Source organism: Rhineura floridana, chromosome 14 (genome assembly GCF_030035675.1).
Source record: "Rhineura floridana isolate rRhiFlo1 chromosome 14, rRhiFlo1.hap2, whole genome shotgun sequence".
NCBI lineage: Eukaryota > Metazoa > Chordata > Lepidosauria > Squamata > Rhineuridae > Rhineura > Rhineura floridana.
In genome coordinates this window covers 10,664,932-10,679,221 of record NC_084493.1, presented here as the reverse complement: position 1 = coordinate 10,679,221, position 14,290 = coordinate 10,664,932, and the positions used below count along the sequence as shown (strand labels likewise).

General features: G+C 44.7%; 1 non-coding gene across 1 annotated transcript; it reads right to left on the bottom strand.

The window, feature by feature from the left end:
* Positions 1 to 13,302: 13,302 nt before the first annotated feature.
* On the bottom strand, positions 13,303 to 13,377 carry TRNAE-UUC (transfer RNA glutamic acid (anticodon UUC)). The gene has a single exon. It is a non-coding gene; the product is annotated as a tRNA-Glu (tRNA).
* Positions 13,378 to 14,290: the final 913 nt, after the last annotated feature.

Sequence of the window (14,290 nt, the reverse complement as noted above, 5' to 3'; positions counted from 1 at the left end):
TTGTAGTTTGTTGTCCAAACATGGACAACAGTGGTTAGGTTATCCCAGTCCAGAAGTGGCAGTATCTGTTTTACCGATCAAGGCTGGTAAAAGTTGTGTAAATATGTCATTCTTGTCAACTAGAAAAAAAAAGTTAATGATGTGAACATCTCAAATAAGCAGCAGGTGTAATTGGATCAGAGGGGGGAAATCTGCTCCTTAAACTGTTGCACAATTAAGTGAACTCTAGAAGAATGATTAAGATTACTGTCATCTGTGATGCTGAATAGGCATGTGATGTGCAATTAAGTCAACGTTGCATTGGATGCACAACAATGTTTCAGATCTGTGCTGCTGTCTGTACTTTTATATTTCATAATTCTGGACAATAATATGTGCACAATGGATGAGATCTTGCTTTTGTGGCTAAATGTCCTGAATATGTGATGCTAGGATGTGGGAAGGCAGAAATATCCCCACACACAAACAAATGTGCTATTTTTCATGCATCCTGGATAGCAACACATTTTCTGTTTTTTCTCCGAATGATAAAAATCTAGAAAGTTTCTGTTTTTAAGAAACACTCAAGAACTGAATAATATTCTGCAGTCTGGCTTGCACAGAGAAGGGACTGAGCCTCCTACCAAACCTAGGAAAAGGATCTTTCTGAGACTGTGTACACAACAACCCATTTGTTGTGCAAAAATGTAGTTTTTCTCAATATGGAATCCTTCATCCTCATCCTCAACTTGTTGCTTTTAGTCTAGATTGATTATACATCCTGTGGTCCACAAAGGTGGCTGTGATTACTTGATACACATTTGAAAACCCTCCTCTTGATTAAGTTATCCATGCCTTTTCAGGGAGGAAAAGGCACAAGCCCAAGATGAATGAAGAAGGAAGTGGTAATTGTGATTTTGGTATATGCCCATCCACAAGGATGCAGCCACTCTTTATTGCTGGGACCGCCTCCATCCATTTTCAAATGGACACACGGTGGGGTAATGCAGAATCAATCTGCCATGAGCTTTTCTTTTCAGAATGAAACCAGTTTCTCAAGAAGTGCTTTCCAGGAGTTCAAAAATATGCAACAGATCTAGATTCGGCGTGGACGACACAGAAGAAGGAAGCAGTCTCCATAGATTCTTGAATAAAATGTCATTTGTGCACAGGCTCTAGAAGGCAACCTTATATAGGTTTCACATAATGATTCAATAAAACTGTAGCCTGAGCATATTGTAGCAATGAGTGATAAGGGGGTAAACATCATACTACACCATAGCAGTGAGCATAGGAACATAGGAAGCACCTTAGTCCATCTAGCTCAGTATTGTCTACACTGACTGGCAGCGGCTTTCTAGGCTTTCAGGCAGGAAGTTTCTCTCAACTCTACCTGGAGATGCCAGGGATTACTGCCCTGGGATCCTACTGGGAGGAAGGGCGGGATATAAATCAAATAATAAGCAAACAAACCAACAACAAACAAACTTGGGACCTTCTGCACAAAAGCAGCCCTTCTTATAACATACCATAGCAGTGAACACTTTGGAGGTAAACATATCCTGTCTAAATCTTCCAGAGAGCGGGGAAGCTACTATTACATTGGCAGGTTTATAGAAGGAGCTAATTATATGACCTGTTCCTCATGTTCCATACCTTGGTGATTCTTCATGCCATTATCTGCAGCTCTGGCAGGAAGTAGCTTCCAGCGAAAGCTAAAAGAACAAGTCAGAATTCTGCTCACATCCAGCAAGTTTCTCCTGGTCACAGCTTGCAGGTATGGAGATCAATCATTTGGAAGAAAGTAGAAATCCCTGTATCCAAATCTCTGCCCAGCTAAGAGTCCCAAGACATTAGCTCCCCTACAGATCAGTCTACACAAACTAGAATACTTGGTTGTTGTAAACCTCTTTCCCAGAGAGCTCTGGAAACAATATTGCCCATCTATTCCTAATTTATTGTGTTTTGTTTCCCATTGATAATTCACCACGTTATGATGCACTCAGGCATGGAGGAGAAAGTTGGTTTGGTTTTAATGTGAGCCTACTTAATTCACACTTTCTAAAATGAGCTGCGAATCAAAACACAGCTGTCCTTCAAAATTTGCACTTCTCTGAATTTTGTGACACTGTCCTCCGACCAAATAACATTTACTAAAAGGTTATATTAGGGGGAAATGTACATTAAAATGCATACATTTGTGAAAATAACACATAAAAGGCTTTATATTAGACCTGCTCCCTGCATTTCTGGCTGATTTCCACCTGGCCTGGAAGGGCGGGGCCCTGTCTCTCTCCAGCTGCAAAAGCAGCAACTGCTGAAGGGGCCAGAGACCATCTACCTGTGTGAGTTTCTGCAAAACCTGCTCCCTGCATTTCTGGCTGATTTCCACCTGGCCTGGAAGGGTGGGGCCCTGTCTCTCTCCAGCTGCAAAAGCAGCAGCTGCTGAAGGGGCCAGAGACCATCTACCTGTGTGAGTTTCTGCAAGACCTGCTCCCTGCATTTCTGGCTGATTTCCACCTGGCCTGGAAGGGTGGGGCCCTGTCTCTCTCCAGCTACAAAAACAGCAATTGCTGAAGGGGCCAGAGACCGTGTGTGTGTATGAGTGTGTGAACCTGCTGCTTGGGATGTCTATAGACTACTGGGGTTTTGTTTAGTATTATATGTTATATTTTACTCTATGTTATATTTTAGTCTATGTACGCCGCCTAGAGTGGCCGTTAATTCGGCCAGATAGGCGGCCTAGAAATAAAATTTTATTATTATTATTATTATTATTATTATATTAGATAACATTGCATTGCATTGCATTGCAAAACTGCAAACAAAAATGTACATGTTCAGAGAAATTTGCACTAAAATGCTGGTGAACTTCCATGAGGATTTAAATAAAAAATGGCAAGCTGATGCAAAAATGTGGAGAGCTGAACTGAAGCCTGGAAAGAAAATGAGAAAATGAAAGGTACAGATTTGTCCATCTCTAACCAGCTCCATGTGTGCAGTAGAGCTTCCACATTCCCACAGAACCTCTGGACTGGAACAGTGGTGATATAAAATTAGCACTGCAGGTAGTTTTGTGAGAGCATTTAGGATTGCAAACTGACTAAAATACCTATTTAAGTAATGTGGTGGACTCAGTGTTTCCTACCATGGCCTTGATAAATCTCCTGGTATTGCTGTTTTTCCTGCAAAGATGATGGTGTGCTTGCTGGGGCAGGCCATGAGATGTGGCTGGTGGACTGAATTCATCCTGATAGGTCAAAAGCTGTGCTCCCCCAGTGCCATATGCATCATCACTCCCAGAATATTCAAATTTCCTTGCAACTCTTGTAACTAGTCATGAATTATTTCACACCAAACATTAATTCTGCTCCAGTACCATACTGCGCAAAGCCCTCTGCTGCCATTTATAGCTTATTTGTGATCTCAAAGAACAAAATCCACTGCCACTTATCAAGTGATAAGCAAGTTATAGGCTGAATCCTTAAGCACATTGTTGCTTAGATTGATGAAAATTATCCCAACCTGGTCCCAAATTGAATTTTAATCCTCTTTTGCAATATCCAAATCTAAAGCCTCATTCTCTTTATCTCTGCATTTTGTATAATCCATGGAGCGACTCACCAGTTAAGCACTGAACATATTGGGAGGGGGAAATGGAAAGGGATGACAACTTATTTCCCCAAATATTAATTCTTGGTTTCCCTGCACCTCCGAGCTCATTGCAATGCAAGGCAACTCGTTCACTTCCTTAGAAAGAGATGCTGGCCAGAGCGAGAGAGCGAGCGAGAGTGTGTGTGTGTGTGTGTGTGTGTGTGTGTGTGAGAGAGAGAGAGAGAGAGAGCGAGAGAGCGAGAGAGCGAGCGAGAGTGTGTGTGTGTGGGGGGGGGGAAACAAAAGACGTGCTCCAATTTAGCAAGGCCAGATTACCCTTCTGGATGACTCCCCATGCTTTCAAACGGAGACTTTCTGTACATCAGAGTCGGGAACCTTTTCCAAGCTGAGGGCCATGTTTCCTTCTGGGCAATGTTGCGAGGGCCACATACCATTGGTGGGCAGGGCCTGAGGCATAAGTGGACAGAGCAATGAATGCAAATTCTACTGTTTTACAGTAGGCTAGTTTCTACGTCACATACCCCTCTCCGTCCTTTATCCAGGCAAGCAAGAGTTTTAAGGACACATTCCAGCCAGTCAAAAACACTCCAAGTATGAAAGAAAGGTCAGTGAGAGGCATGTCCTGCAAAGAGGGGGTGTAGCCTGGGAAGAGTTCTGAGGGCCAACTAGAGAGGCACAGAGGGCAGCATTTGGGCCCTGGACCTGAGCTTACCTGGCTAAACCCCCTCACAGTCAGGGTCACGCTACATGTGACATTATCACTCCATTTGCCCTTGAGTATAGGGTTTTTCTTCAGAAGTAGCTACCACGGGGGCATCCCAACTACATCCGTTACCACTAAGCTATGGCCATTCCCCTAGAAACACAATGTTGTCCATGCACTGGTAATCTCCAGGCTGGATTAGTGTAATGCACTCTATGTGGGGCTGCCCTTGAGGTTGGTCCAGAAGCTGCAGCTGGTGCACAATGCTGTGGCGAGACTGCTCACTGGGGCAGGGTATCACCAACATGTTACCCCACTGTTGAAAGAATTGCACTGGCTGCCCATTAGCTACCTAGCCAAGTTTAAGGTTCTAGTTTTGGTGTACAAAACCATATTCAGCTTGGGACCAGGATACCTGAAAGATCGTCTTACCCCCTTATATACCCAGTTAATTACTGCGCTCTGCAGGTGAAAGTCTCCTGCAGATACCATCTCATCAGGAGGTCTTTTTTGCACAACATAGAATTCAGGCCTTTGGTGTTGTCGCACGGATACCTTGGAATTCCCTTCTCTGAAACATTAGAAGGGCACCATCTACGTTATCTTTTTGGCGCCTACTGAAGACCTTTCTCCTTCAAAAAGCCTTTTAAGTAGAGACCTTACTCCAGTCTGTGTCTGTGTTGGAATTGCTTTTTAAGATGTTTTTAAAGCTGTTGTTTTTTTAAAAAAGATATTTTAAAAGATTTACTTTAAGATGTTTTTAAATATACTTTGTTTTAATATGTTTTAAAGTCTTTTGTTTTTAAGATGTTTTAGAGTACTTTTAGTGTTTTTGTCTGCCACCTAGGCTCCTTCTGGGAGGAGGGTGGGATATAAATTTAATTGATAAAAAATAAATAATAATGAATAATAATCATAACTATTAAAGGCACAAGAGGCCTTGCCCCCGCTTTGCATCTGATAATTCTCTCTCTCTCTCTCCCTTAAAAAATTATGATGCTAAACAACGATTAAAAGATGGTGTTACACAGATTATACTACTATCTCCCCAGTCAGCATTGCTTTTAATCTTCCTGGAAAATCTTCACCAACTGACATTCAAACCTTTGATTTTGTTCCTCTTGTCAGCTACTAAACTAGAAATTGTCTATTACTGGCATCATAGCTCACCATTTACACTCGATGGGTGGTGGGCAAAAGTGTAGAATGTAGGACGTCTTGGGAAATTGACCCAGGAACATTGATTGTGCAGTGGGATCACATCTGATACCTTCATAGAAAATTGGTAGCCTCTTCTGCCATTTGCCAACTGAGAAGAATGTACTAATAGGCCTACTGGTAGGCATCTGTCGTGCTGGTTGGGTCTGATTCACTGATGGAGACCTCATCCTTCTAGAGGATTGGCCAACATCCAAACTTGAAAAAAGTGTTGCCCCAGGTTGTGGAATTCCCTCTGCGCAGAGGTACATCTGGTATCTTCACTGTATAGTTTTTGGCAAATGCTGAAGACACATTTCTTTATCCTGGTCATTGACACTTGATGTGTATGTTTTCAGGACCCACCCTATTCCTGTGACTGTAATCTTTCAATTGTTTTTAACATTGAATTTTAAACTGTTGTGACCCTCTCTGGTACCTGCTGATGAAGGATCAGTAATGATGATGGTGATGATGATGGTGATGATGATGGTGATGATGATGATGATGTATTATTTCCATTGTTTCATGCTTCTCTTATTTACTCTGCTATGTTTTTTACCACCATACTGTTCATTTATGTGGTTAAGGATGCGGGGGGAGGGGAATTCAATTCAGCTCACATTTATAGTTGAATTGATCAAATTCACACTTTCCAAAACAATATGAGAACCAAAACAAATTCACATTTATCCAAGTGTTGTGATGCAGGTCTCCAACCACACAATGTTAACAAAAATGCATATATTAGGGAAGTGTGCATAAAGATGAAGTAATATTCAGAAATGCACTATATTAGGCAGAGTGGCATGCAATTAGTCAAAACTATTTATGAAAATGTGTTTAGTAGGAGAAACTCCCACTAAAATGCAGTCAATTCTTCATGAAGATTAAAAAAAAACACCACAAATTGCTGCAGAAATGTGGAGATCTGAATTTAAGTGAGAGAACCGAAATGGACAGATCTTTCCATCCCTAGTTATGTTGTGGTTATGTTTTGGACTGTAAATATTAAAAAAAAGATGGTGCCACTGGTGCAACTCACTGAAGGTCAGGGCAGAACTTGCAAATGGGTCTTGACCCACCAGGTAAAGGACAGTGGCTTATCTAACACCACCCAAACTCAAGAAATAAGCAAAGTCCCTCTGAGAAATCCTCTCATAGCTAGTTCTTCTTGGAAGCTAGCAACATCCATTTTCAACTGTCTTCCCCCATTCCTTCAAGAGCTGGGGAAGAGACATTCTAAACTTTTTTACCTGTTGGAGAGGTAACCTTCAGAATGTAAATCAGCATGCTCATGGCCTGATAACCCAGCAGTGCAGAGAAATCTGTCTCCGGCTGAACAATCTCGGCAGCCAAAGAAAGTTGGGGGGGGGGAAGGCCTCGCCTGCCCAGCCTAGTGTTCATCTCGATGATGTGATTGCTCAAATCTGAGATGTGATCATTTAAATGTTAATAACATTATTAAGGCAAAGAAGGGCAAAGAAACAAACTATCAGCTGGAGAGATGAGGTTGGATTTTGCTCAGCACTGCTATTACGACATAAATCAGGACCCTGTGCTGGGTATATCAACTGCACCGTACACAAGTTGAGCACACACTTGTCTCTGCCGCTGTGAAAGAGCCCGCTAAACAGGACGTGTGTCGTTTGCTAGAGTCATAGGATCATAGGAAACAGCCTCATGCCAACTCAGGCCAATAAACCATCTATCTCAGTCCTGTCTATGCTAACCAGCAGTGGCTCTCCATGGTTTCAGACAAGGAGCCTCTCCTAGCCCTGCTTGGAGATGTTAGGGATGGAACCTGGAACCTTCTGCATGCAAACAGATGCTCTGCCTCTGAGCTACTGTCTTTCCCCAAACAATGGTCAGTTTCTGTCATCCACGATCGCTGGGAACTCCATACTTAGGGTATTCTTCAGTTCATTGCACGGAGGGTGCTTAGTTAGGAGGGGGGACCATGGCTTAATGGCAGAGCAAACACTTGGCATGTAGAAGGTTCCAAGTTTGATCCCTGGCCTCTCTGGTTCAAAAGATCAGGTAGCAGACAATGGGAAAAACACCTGCTGGAGACCCACGAGGACGACTGCTATTCAGGGTAGACAATATTTATTTATTTATTAAATTTATATCCCACCCTTCCTCTCAGAAGGAGCCCAGGGTGGCAAACAAGCAATGAAACACTAAACATGTCTTTAAAAATCTTGTAAACATAGCATCTTCAAAACACCTTTAAAACAAGTCCAACACAGATGACAATCTAGAAGGTATTGAAGGCCATTCCCATTGTTCCTACCCTAATAGAATCTTCAGCCTTTCTACCTTACAGCTGATGAGACGGTCTCTGTCTATCCTGTGTCGTTCTCGTAACTAGAGCATTCCATGTCAGGTCTGGCCGTGAAGGTATTTGGAAATCCTCACAGGCACGTGCATATAGGAGTACTCTCATGGGCACTGGATCTTTGGCCAGGTGGGAGTAAATAAGCAACAGGAGGCTAGGGCATGAGGGGCCAGGAACCAATGAGAGAGAGCTTTTGTCATGACTCCCATGCGACAAGGCCCTGGGACCTTCCAGTGCATGGCAGAAGACTCTGATGAGGTCCAAGCTCCTTTTTTAGTGGATAATTGTCAGGAGTGTAGTCGGGGCCCTCCTGGCCAGAGAACAATCCTGCTGGTGGAGGCTGGTCCATTAGGGCAAATGGGACACCGCCCTAACAACTCCCATCTGCTTTCAGCTAGCCCTCAACTGCCTGCCTTCTTACAGCCAGTCCGGGAAGTGGAATTGCCCGTCAGCAGATTAAGAGGATGAGTCTCCCATGGCACCTCCATCTTCTCAGCCAGGAAAGGGATCTTTAACAACACAGCCAGCTCTCCCAGGGAGGCAGAGACAACCACACAACTTGTCAGCTTGCATAAGGCTTCTGTTGGGCTTAGTTGCTGGGAACAACATCTTTCAACAACTACCTGATTAGGGAAGAGCTTCAACCAACAGGGATCACTTGGAGCTCTCCAAGGTCCTGTTCTTCTTTGCCCTCTGCATAGGAGAACTTCCGATTGGGCTTTGCCGGCTTGATCTGACCTCACCTATTGTGACTTCACTGGATACCACCTGCTTCCACTGCAGATCTCAAGCATCCTTGGAAAAGGATAAAGCCTGGTCGCAGAAGCTTCAAAATCTGAAGTGTGGGTAGGTGGGAGGCAAATGGGGAGAGCCTCTTTTAATATAGTACGTAGGATGGCAACATTCTTAAAACCATCCAGCATCTGGTGAGCAGTGCCATGCTTCACCCAGGCCTAGCCCCTTCAGGCTACGATCTCCCACAGGAGCTGTGATTCCTGCAAGCAGCTGGACATCTCTGCCTCTGCTGAAAAGCTTGGTGGGGTAGGCAGGGAAACTTGTTGCAACAACTTCACCACTTCTGTGCAGCCTTGGAATTCTTGCTGCTGATCTTGGATGTGGGAATCCTGGCCCTGGTACCTGGACCAGACTGATTCCTGATAACCCTTTGCCTTTGTAAGCGCTCCTGGACTTATCTGGATCTTCCATGCCTCTGAGTCTGTACCATTAACCTGCTTTCATAAAGGATTACTTTACTTAGGGGAAGGTCGTAGCTCAGTGGCAGAGCATCGGCCTTGCATGCAGAAAGCCCCAAGTCAAATCCCCAGCATCTCCTGGTATGCCTCAAACCCTGGAGAGCTGCTACCAGTCAGTGTAGACAGCACTGAGCTAGATGGACCAATGGTCTGACTCAGTAGAAGGCAGCTTCCTGTGTTCCTAAGGAAGTGCACCTGCTGTTGTATGTTGTATGGGAGCCAGGCCACCTTAGAAGTGTGTGTGTGTATGTCTAAAATCCTCTGCTTTTTGCATGACTGGAATGCATCCTGCTACACAAAGACACACACTCCCAGCCCTGTCCACTTTTTCCATCTGGCACCCACCCACTGGTATTGTCCTTGATGGAACAGGGACCTTAGCATGAAAAAGTCTCTTTGCCCCTGTTCTACTGAGAATATTTTTTCCTATTGTAATTGGACGACCCACTGAGTTCTAATATTCTGATCCTTCCACTTATCCTTTCATACTTGCACAAGACTGCAAAATTTGTACACATCCATTTTCTTTTCTTTTTAAATTCCAGCTACTTTGGGGACCCCCCTTTTCTTTTAACGAGGAAGTTGTTCCATCTCTGTGATTGCTTTTTTTTGGGGGGGGGGAGAGGGGAGGGTTAGCTGTTACGTGTGAAGGTACAATTAATTACTAAAGCTTGTGGCTCATTTGACACTCTGTGCTCTAGTTCTACGGGGAGGACTGTGCTGTGGCAATCTGCTTCTCAGTTACAGTCGGGGGCTTAACAGAGCTAGCATTGCACCAGCTGCCATTCTTTGGCACCCTGTGAAAGGGGAAAAATGGCTACTTTTGATATTTCCTCTATGAGAGATGAAACCGGAGAAGATTTCCAGCATTTTTTTTTAAGAACTCCATGTAAATGAGTGGAACTTCTCAAACTGGCATTCTTTTAAAAACAGCAGCAAATCTTGATCCAGTGAGACAGGTGATCCTGAAATTATCATAGCAAGGTGACTGAGGCTGTAATCCAATACATGTCAATTGGGTTCAATGGGACTTACTCCCTGGTAAGTGTGTATTGGAATACAGCCTTAGTCAGGCCATTGATCCATCTAGGACAATATTGTCTGCCGTGATTGGCAGGAGTTTTCCAGGATTTCAGGCAGGGGCCATTCCTAGCCGGGGTATAGTTATGCAGGGTGTCGGGGAGGGTCTTAGACCCCTTTTTTAGGAGCAGGTTCCCTATGTCTCCAGCATCCTACAAGCCAATCAGCATGAAAGGGGAGTGTGTTAGCCACTGAGAAGAGTCTTCTAACATGCTTCCTTGTCCTTTCCTGTGGAATGGAGCCAATCAGAGTGAAAGGAGGCGAGTCAAATACTGAGAAGACTCTTCTCAGTAGCTAGCACTCTCCTCTTTCATGCCTATTGTTTCTAGGAGTTATCAAGCATCTCATTCTCAACTCCACAGCAAAAAAAGGGGGGGGTCATGGCTGTGATTAACATGAAGGGACCCTGCACTTCCGAATTTGCCACTGCACTATTGTTCCCAGCTCTACCTGGAGAAGCTTGAGATTGAACCCGGGACTTTCTGCCTGTAAAGCAGATGCTTTAGTACTGAGCTGTGGTCCTTTCCAAAGAGGAAACATCTCACAGCATTATCTGCGCTGACTGGCGGCGGGTCTCTAGGCTTTCAGATAGGGGACATTCCCAGTCCTACCTGGTGGTGTCAGGGACTAAACCTGGGACCTTCCTCATACAAAAGTGATGCTGTAGTACTGAGATAAAGACCCTCTCCTAAAAATCTTGGAGCACAGGATGCTTCCTTCTACCAAAACAGGCTGTTGGTCTGCCCAGATTGGTTTTGTCCACGCTGACTTATAGCCCCTCTGTGGAGTTTCAGACTGAGCTCTGTCAGCGCTACCTGCAGATGCCGTGAATTGAACCCGGGGCCTTCTGCATGCACAGCACTGGAGGTTGGTGGCTCCAATGCCAGATGGGCAGTGAATCTGCTCTGGGTTTGAGCTGTCCACGGTGCTGAGTGCCTTGGACAGCTCCTTAAAAGTTTGGATGAAAACCTGGAGTGGATTCACTGCCCACCCGACATCAGAACCACCAGCCTCCATTGATGCAAAGCATCTCTTCTACCACTAAGTTATGGCTCTAAAAAAAAGAGGATGTCCCCAAGTGTATTAACTGGAGGTCTTCACCTCCTGCTTAAGATCCCCCTGCCCATCGTGAAGCTATCAATCCATTTCTAGCATTTTACTTGGCCATGAACTTCTCAGAATGACAAGAGGGCGATTTGGAAGATATAGTAAGGCTTCTAGGAAGCTTTTTCATTTTGGAGTTACAGAGAAAAGTGAATCAGCTTTTTGCTTTCTCCCAGGAACTACTTATCTTTAATCTTTCAATTAAAGGTCAAAAAATGAAAGGAGACAGACCAGCCATCCATTATGTTTCCCCATCCCATCCATTCCTGTTGCAAGAGCACCTGCTTCTTCTTTTTTTACCGTTGCTGTGTCTAAACCAGTTTGAGAGCAGGTCTTCTGTTGCTTTAAAAATAAGCTCTTAGGAATTGCTATTTGGTACCATAAAGCAATATCAACAGGAAAAATGTGGTCTTTCCCTCCTTGACTGACTTAGGCTCCATTTGCGCTATACATTTAAAGCAGCACGATACCACTTTAAAGAGTCATGGCTTCCCCCAAAGAATCCTGGGAAGGGTAGTTTTATGAAGGGTGCTGAGAGTTGTTAGGAGACTCCTGTTCCCCTTCCAGAGCGACAGTTCCCAGAGTCCCTTGGAAAGAGGGATTGACTGTGAAAGTACTTTGAGAACTGTAGCTCTGTGAGGGGAATTGGAGTTCCTTAACAAATCTCAGCACCCTTAACAGAGTACAAATCCCAGGGTTCTTTGGGGAAGCCATGACAGCTTACAGAGGCATGATACCGCTTTAAACATATAGTGCCGATGGGGCTTTAACCATGTCTTCCTCAGAGCCATTATTCTCCCTCTCCCCCCAATGAGTAATTTGTTAGGGAAGAGCCATAGTAGATAGCAGGTAGAGAATCTGCCTGGCATGCAGAAGGTGCCAGGTTCAATCCCCGGCATCTCCAAGGAGGGCTGGGAGAGACTTCTGCCTGAAACCCTGGAGAGCCACTGCCAATCAGTGTAGACAGTACTGAGCTAGATCACCCAATGGTTTGACTCAGCATAAGGCAGCTTCCCATGTGATATGTTTTTGACTTAGTGCATCCATACTTTATCACTCATTTGATTCTGAATAGAGACAGTCGTTTCCTGTCCTGCTAAAGGTGCTAATTATCTCAGCACCAACCAGCTGGTTGTCTTGTCACCTATCGCTGCTGTTGCAAAGGGTCAGTGTGCTTATTTTACACACATCCTAGCTCTAAGTGAGAGGTTGTTCTGTACTTTTTGGGGGGGCATTTCATTTGCCTTGAACGTCACTGGTCAGACTCCCCTCCCTGCAGCAGATTAAGAGCAAAAGAAGAGCCTGATGGATCAGGCCAAAGGGACATCTCCTCCAGCATCCTGTTCTCAGTGGCCAACTAGACGCCCATGGAAAGCCCACAAGCAGAACATGAGTGTAATAACCCTGAATGCAACAGCCCTTTCTCCACTTGTGATTCCCAGCAGCAACTGGAATTCAGAGGCATAGTGCCTTCATCAGCAGAAGTAGAAGATAGCTATCATGACTAGTAGCCATCGCTAGCCTCATCCTCCATAAACATAATCCTCTTTTAAAGCCATCCGAGATGACTACGAGAGATTTCAGGGCCAGTGTCACTGGGTGCCTGTTGAGGCTCCTCCTGCTGTGCCCACTACAAACACCTGGCGCCTCCTCTCCTTCCTCTTCCTTCACCTGCCTCCGCTAAGCAAGTTAACCGTGGGAACAGTAAGGAGATGAAGCAGCATTTTCCAGTTGGCTTGAGCTCTCTCAACCTGGGTGGCCCCAGAAGGAAGAAGAAAAGTACATCAGCAGCAGTGATAGCAGTGAGAAGAAGGTGGTACCACTGAGGGAGCCACCCCCAACTAAGGGCATCTTGACCAAAGGCCCTCCGAAATTTGGGGCTGGCATTGAGAATGTCCTGTTGAGCATAGGATGAATGCAGAAAGCTGCATTACACTAAGGCAGACTGAATTGATCCATCTAGATCTGTGTACTGTGCACTGATGGACAGCAGCTCTCTAGGGTTTCAGATACTTCTTTCTGGCCCTATCTGGAAATGCCAGGGATTGAACCTGGGATGCTCTGCATGAAAGGCAGATGCTCTACCACTGAGCTACACCCCTTCCCCACTAAAGCAAAACAACAATGCAAGGAAGAATCTCACCATGTCCAAGTGAGTCTTCAGTCTCCTTATCGTAACTGTACATACGGATGGCCTGGGCCTCTCTGTGGGGATCCTTGTCAGCTCTGAAGAGGTGGAACAGTCACTCAGTCCATCAGCCTCTTTTTCTTGGAAAGGCACTTGACAGTGACTTTTCTTTTCTTGAAGAAAAGGCTTATCAGCAAGGAAAGATCTTCAAGAACAGGGAGTGAATCAAAAGATTGCTCTAACCTGCTTAGCTATTCCAAGCTTGACTGTCATTAAGTTCTCTTCAGAGCCCATATTTCTACTGCAGGTGGCTTTGTTGCTGAATAAAGGGCCCATTGCAGCAGAGACGGTGGATGAGTCACTTGCCTAAAAATGAAACTTGAAAACTCTTTGATCAGACATTTCCTGCTTTAGCATTCCTTTTTGAGAACAAAGCAAGAACTATTTGCAGCAAGGATGTGAGCACTGAGATTTACACCAAGTTCTAACGAATTAGCATATTTGTTCAACAGCTGTGGGGATCCTTAACAAACAAACAAAAATCTCACTCTGGGTGGGAATGTGTGTGAATGACAATGACAAGTAAAGCACAAAAGCACTTTTTCTTGTTGAAAGTTTTCAATATTTATGTTCATGCGGAGGTGGTAAAGGAATAGGTAAAGGGCTTTTCCTTTTACAAGATGAGGTCCATGGAGTTGCTGCTGCCTGGTTATAGAAGTAAGGCCAGAGGCTCTGGAAATACATGGGCTGAGGGACTGGTCAGAACTTGTAGTGGTGAGCATGCCATGCAAAGCAGGAATCTAGGTTGGCAGGCAAGGCAAAGCATCAGGACCCTGGACAGAGCTCAATAGAGCAGGATGCAAAATTAAGGCCAAGCAAGCAGAGTTCAG